Source organism: Takifugu rubripes, chromosome 7 (genome assembly GCF_901000725.2).
Source record: "Takifugu rubripes chromosome 7, fTakRub1.2, whole genome shotgun sequence".
NCBI lineage: Eukaryota > Metazoa > Chordata > Actinopteri > Tetraodontiformes > Tetraodontidae > Takifugu > Takifugu rubripes.
Window position 1 is genome coordinate 7,987,626 of NC_042291.1, and position 6,597 is coordinate 7,994,222.

Here is a 6,597-nt window from a genome sequence, read left to right on the forward strand (position 1 = left end):
AGGAGGAGAGCCAAAAACGCGCCGTCCACACACACTCAGGTCACATATGAGCTGCGGGCTTAGTGGGAGTGACAAACAACAAAGAGATCCACCTAAAATGGAGAGAATAAGCCAATAGGGTTAAAAACTTTTGTAGCAAAGAAGCAGCCTGAGCCACTGGTTTAACTGGGGAGTAAACTGTTTGGGACTTGCAGACGCATCAATGTTCCCATGAAGATTTCAAAGAAAATAACTTACAAGATTATCCTGGTTTCAACTTGCCACCACTGGAAAGAAGTTATTTTCTGAAATAAGCAGTAACAGTACCAGCAGTCTGTTTGAGTCAGAGGTCGCCTGCCCTCGCTTCCCTCCACCGGCTTCCAGTACGGATCAACTTTAAGATCACCTTCGTATATATCTGATTGTTCATGGAGCAATGCCCCTGCAAGGTCACTGAGGTCAGACAACCAATTACTTTCCTCAGCTCCTAACATAAGAATCAGGAGCTGATGTCAAACCTGTGGAACCACCAAAAGTCCATTTTTTTCCCTATTATTATTGGTCTGTGCTATTCTGCTCAAACTTTTCATTTGTAACTAAAATTATTGAGTTGTACCTCCTGCTGCCCCTTTAAATCTGTAGATATACACTGAGGAAACCGTGAAAATATGCTCCAAGTAGCACGATACTGAGCAGGTTAATGTAAGATCTGTTTCCTGTATTTATCTTTAATGTCTTTATATAGTAAAGGCAACATTAATCAGTCTACTCCGTGGCTCCTTTGCTATATTTAACCTTTTCCCGTCCTGTATGTAGGAGTGCATCGCTTCTGTCATGCAGGATGAGGCTGTAATTTGCAAAGCTGTGATTAACAAAAGCATCATTAACCCATCAGACAAACTTGTCAGGCGGCAGCGAGGGAAAGAGAGCAGTTTCCAGTGGGAGGGAATGCACTCGGGAGTCTACGCTCCTCATTGCTGTTAGCACGTTCATGCTTCAGCGGGGCGTCCGAGTGAAAACAGCGTGTTGTTTAAGGCAAGGCCGTGACAATAACATACGAGCCAGGAAGTCCCAGCAGACTAATGGTTTAAAGGAGACGGCTCACAGGGAGACCGAATTAGTCAAAATGATATGTTGACACTAAAGAAACCAGAGTAATGCATTCTAACAGGAGGCAATAACCAGAGCAAAGGGTGAACAGGTCACGCTCGACAGTCCTGTGCGCGAAAGCGTGCGCATCCAACAATAGCTTTTACTGGATTGATGGTCTGCAAATGCAGCTTTATTTTGGGAGAAAGTAGAAGCTCCCGTTCAGGTTTAAATGAGCAAGCCGCCATCAAAGCAAGAGCTTTCCTGATGGATTTCCTTTCAGGCTGCTGTTTTTAAGCCACACTAGACTATGATACATCGAAGTATTCTCTGTATTTACATCACACGGGGGGAAAAAATCCATCTGTACACTGGATATAAATTATCCCCAACACAACCCAGGCAGAATTTCACCCTTTACACTTTGGAGCATTTTATCCGCGCTCACCTTGGACTAAAAAAAAAAGATGAAAAAAGACGCAAAAGACGAAAAGCAACCCTCCTGCAAAGTAAACAGGAACCATCCGTTATGAAATAACAGCTGGATTAATCTGGTTTCAGTTTACAAAGACAACAACGCTGTGGCCTGGTGGCATCTAAGGGATATCATTTCATAGCTCATTTCATCCTGTCATCTTTTACAAATGAAAAGGACCAACTGTCCGGCAGCAGTGACTCATCCTATTGAACTATATGAACATTACATTGATCACACCTGCTTTAATCGTGCCTTGCTTTTTCCAGCATGTTTTCCTCACCCCAGCACACACGCAAACACTCATTTACCTTCTTTCCAGCCCTAGCAAGAGTGAATCATTTCAAAATTATAACTGCCCCTCTGTCTGGTTGCCACAGTAACCAGTAAGGATGGCGTTGCTGTGAATGGAGCCCTGCTGGATGCTGTATTGTGGACAACTGTGCACTTGGAGAAGAGGGGTCAGTCATTATTCACAGTCCCTGATAAGCTTAATGCACTGCCTCACTAATCAGCCACACACGCGGATGCGCACGCACGCACGCACGCACACACACACACACACACACACACACACACACACACACACACACACACACACACCAACAGCAGCCCATCTTCATTTGCTTACCTACTATGGCATGAAATTAGAAAGTGTTTTGGGTTATACAAACACGGACGGTATCTCATTTCATTTTTGGCCATTTCTTACTTTAAATGTGCTAAGACAAGACTCAGGAAATTAAGGTTCAATTATTTTATGGCATCAGTTAGATAAAATCTTTTCTGCTCATTTTAATTAAATTAATTAAAACAAGAGACTAATTCAAGTACTTCATGGACACTGCGTATGTTAATATTTTTGATTGAAGGTTTTCATTTCTTCTATATTTAAAGGATGGTTGGTGGCCATTTCAGACACACAGGATGGTGACATTGTCTTTGATTAAAACGTTTAAAAACGAAAAGCTGGAGAGTTGATGATAAGGATAAGGATAAGGATAAGGATAAAAGACTTTATTGATCCCACATCGAGGAAATTGCACGTTACAGCGGTAGCTCATGGTGTACAATACAGAAAGTACTAAAAGAAAAAGAAAAAAAAGACTCTTCTATTATGTACATTGCTATGTACATTGTACAGTATATACAGAAATTAAAAATTATGTACAGGAGTGTCGGACAGTGTGAAGAAAATTTAAGGTGCAAATAAGACATTCCAGAGGTAGTTATGGTTAGTTAGTGCAAATATGCCAAATATGGTTATTGGTGCTACAATTAAGTGTTGCGCATGTTGAACATGATGATGAGTTGGAGAGCAACAACAATATTGGCAAAAATGTGTAGAAGTAAAAAATGAAAATGATTTCCCCTTCAGCTCCAGAAGGAGTGCATAAGAATACAAATAATGAAGTTATTTCCCTTGGACTTTATCTCACAAACACAAATATTACTATACATTTTACTCACACGTACAAGAAATAAGTGGAAGGATGCTGAAGATGGACCGGGTAACAAGAAATTAAGTTGCTATCATCATTATGCAGGACTTACAGCTTGTCTTCCCTCTGGGTGCAGATAATTTAAATTTGTGTAAATTGGAAACGCAGTGTGTAGATATCTTGAAAATAAATATCCTTATACCAATAAACACAACAAGTTTGCCTCAATAATACAGGGATAGTGTATAAACCCTAAATAATTCAGCCAGCTCTGAGGCCACTGTGAATCGATGTCAGAATAATCAGGCTATTCTAATATGCTACAGGGAAACTTAAGTGTGTATTTGCATAAATTTAATATAATATTTGATATTTCAGCAGGAGGTAAATAATACAGTCAAAGTCCTACATTTCTGGAGTTCTGAAAAATAAAAGTACTATTTCTCCCCTCTTCCCATCAAACGCTGCTAAAAATGCACTTAAATGTATAAATTCAATTGATTACATTAATTCTTTCTGACTTTAGCGTTAGCCTTGACTAATTAAAGTGTCACGGAAGGTACAAAATGATGTCACACAGCTGCAAAGATAAAAGCAGAGTAGAATTTTACCACCAGTAATAAAGAATGCTTTGTTCACATTTGACTTTACAACAAAAAGGAGCCAGTTTATAAAAAAAACTATGATGTGGAAATGAACGAAAGGCACGATGGTTTGTTTCTCTGCACCATATCGACCAATGAAGTCAACTTATTCTGTGAGCAGAGGTGCAAATTACAGCTAAATCCAGGGTCCTACATATCATTTACTCTTTATTTCATAAGGCTATCAGACCCAGGCGGCTGATAGGTTCGTGTATGTTCGCGCATAAGTTAACAAGTCCTCACACAGGTGCCTGGAGTCACTCCAGAGGCTCTCGCTGTCTCGGCTCTCGGCAGATTGACACTTGTGCCTGCAGTCGGCCATCTGCTCGGACTGGAGTGGAGCTGCTGTAAGAGGGCTGCAAGTCAGGCCAGTTTCTAAAGAGACCAGTCTGGGTGGTTGTTGACTGATCCCTGCTCTTTGACTCTACCTGCACAATAAAACCAACGCTCCCTCTGAGTGACGGTGTCCTCCGGTGTCAGTCTGGGAGCGGGCCGACTGCATCTTCTGTGCACGTCGGCGGTTATTACGGAGCTGATTCGATGATGAATAATACATAAGATCAATAATGTGAGTCAGTCTGTCAAACAGCAGCCACTGTGTTGAGCTGTCTAAAAGATGAACTCATCTTACCGTCCAAACACCAAGGGGCTGGTGGAATATGGGTGCTGAATATTTAAGTTGTTGGCGTTGTTGTGTCCAGCCACTCCAGCCCTCCACCCACACGGTTGTTCAAACTCCGCCGAAGAACCAGCTGCTGCCCGGTGGGATTTGCTGGTTGTTTGACATGTCACACAGTTTGGTTACCGAGGAGAGGAGGGAGCCCACGATGGCCAGCTGCTCGGCACCACTTGAGCAGATCCACCCCGTCCAGCCTCTCTGGATGATTATGTCCCTCTGCTGCTGATAACACATTCTCTTGATCCTCCCCAGCTGCTGTCTGTGGTGAAATTTTCCAGCCCTGGTGTCTTTAAAAAAAAAAAAAAAAAGCGAGAACCTTCAGAGCCACTCAGCTTTAATATCAGACCCGAAATGAGCTGCTCTGGGTGCGAGGGCCCATTAAAGGCTCTCCACCGTTTCTTCTTCAGTCGCGCTCTTGTGCCGCTCAGAGCCGCAGTGGCCTGACTTGGAGGTCCGAGGAGCCGTTCACTGCTGGATTTGTCTTCAGCACGTTCCATTTCTCTTATCTTCAAAAACGATCATGAGTCATCAAACACAAAAATTGATCGCAGAGCAATTTCAGGTTTCTCTGAAAGCCTCTCTTTTTTAATAAAACAAAAAAAAGCAATTAGAGTTGTATAAAGAAACTCGTCTTATTTCTTTGCAGAATCAACTGCAGGAATGACAATGAACTGACACCACCTCATCTTTCCACAATTGATTAAAGTGTTTTGTTGGTTTTTTCTTTGCAACATATAAATCTTACAAATTTTAAAAAATGCAAAATGAGACATCATTGCGAGGGTACACCAGCTCTTTGGTTACATTGTAGCCATATTCCACAGGTAGCATTGCAATGTTTGACATTCCAGCCAACTGTCTGCATTGAAAGGGCAAGTCACTGCGGGCGCGGCTCAGCTCAGTAGGACGCTAACACGGCTGGCACAGCTTGGGCTTCTTGTTGACTGTCTCCATAACCAAGACATTCGCTATATAAGATTTGGAGGAGCTGCAGAGACATATCACCCAATAAAGCCGGCAATAAATAAAAGCTAATATTGTACGTATATATTATCTCAAAGGAAAGAAAATGCTGTTAAATGCATGCAAATGCCGTTTGATGTCCCGTATTTCAATCTGAGGAATAATAAGTTATTCATTTCCAACGGCGAAACGATTCCCTTAACCATGACAGAACTGGCTGATGAGGAGCTTGAAGAGACTCCACTCTGGCATGGCCTGCCCTCTATTAACATTTTATTCTGTCATGCACTATTGTGATAAGCCCACACGTCACCCACAGGCTCGGCTACTGACAGCTCAGTTAAAGCAAAAATAGCAAAGGTGTGTAAGTGTGTGCTAGTGAAAAGAAAACAAATAAACCATTTTTCTTTGGGTTCTGTGCTCTACGTCATTGGAAGGTAAATAATACAGGGGTGGGGGGGTATATTATTAAAGTTATTGATATATACGGTAGCAAAGGGCTCCCTGTAATGGCAGATCGCAGTGAAAGGCTTTTAAAATTAACTTGTGCTTTGAAGCACTCTGCAGAGAGTGGCTGCGGTGAGCTATTATTTTAATATTTCTGCAGAAAAGCATCTATTGATTAGAGACTTTTCTTTCATTTCAAGTACAGGTTCATGTCTGTTGTTTGAGGAGCGGAAGATTCAGGGGCTGACATTTCTGCCGGCACGTCATCGTGAGCCCACAGCTTCCAGCAAACACACTGCTGAAAACCGCCGCCGTGGAGGCGCCGGTCATGTTCTCCTCATGATGCGCCGTATCTACAGAGGGACGTGGATCTCTTCACTCTGACCATTTATCAGGCTTCAAAGTCAAGAAACTGTCCTATCATAATGCCACAGAACAGAGGTGCTGGGATGCACCTGCGTGTTCACTGAAATATCGCACAGGCAGGCATTTAAATGTAACGTTTAATCAGCTGATTAAAATGTTGTAATCCTGGTGTTCCCTCAGGGTCACAAGGCACAACAACACATGTTTCAATTAAAGTCCAAATCTGAGTAATGTGCACATTACAAAGACATGCAAATCAGGCTCTAATCTTGATGAATGACATCCATCTGAGAGAGAACCAGTTTATATTGATTTTGACTAAGGAGAAAATAGTGAATTAAAGTTTAAAAAGCCTTTAGACATGAAAGCGAGAAACAAAAGACAAACTTTTTTTTAAAAAAACCTCACTCATGCAGAGCTGATCCCCACCATAGTAAAAAAAATGATATGACAGCACTGGATTTAAAAAGGTGATGAATGAAACCATCACATTTTCTCTTCACTCAATCCGGG

General features: G+C 41.9%; 1 long non-coding RNA gene across 1 annotated transcript; it reads right to left on the reverse strand.

The window, feature by feature from the left end:
* Positions 1-2,728: 2,728 nt before the first annotated feature.
* On the reverse strand, positions 2,729-4,572 carry LOC115250454 (uncharacterized). Its single transcript, XR_003889005.1, has 3 exons — positions 4,261-4,572; positions 4,058-4,161; positions 2,729-3,974 (listed from the first exon to the last, which is right to left on the reverse strand). It is a non-coding gene; the product is annotated as an uncharacterized lncRNA (long non-coding RNA).
* Between the last annotated feature and the right edge of the window lie 2,025 nt (positions 4,573-6,597).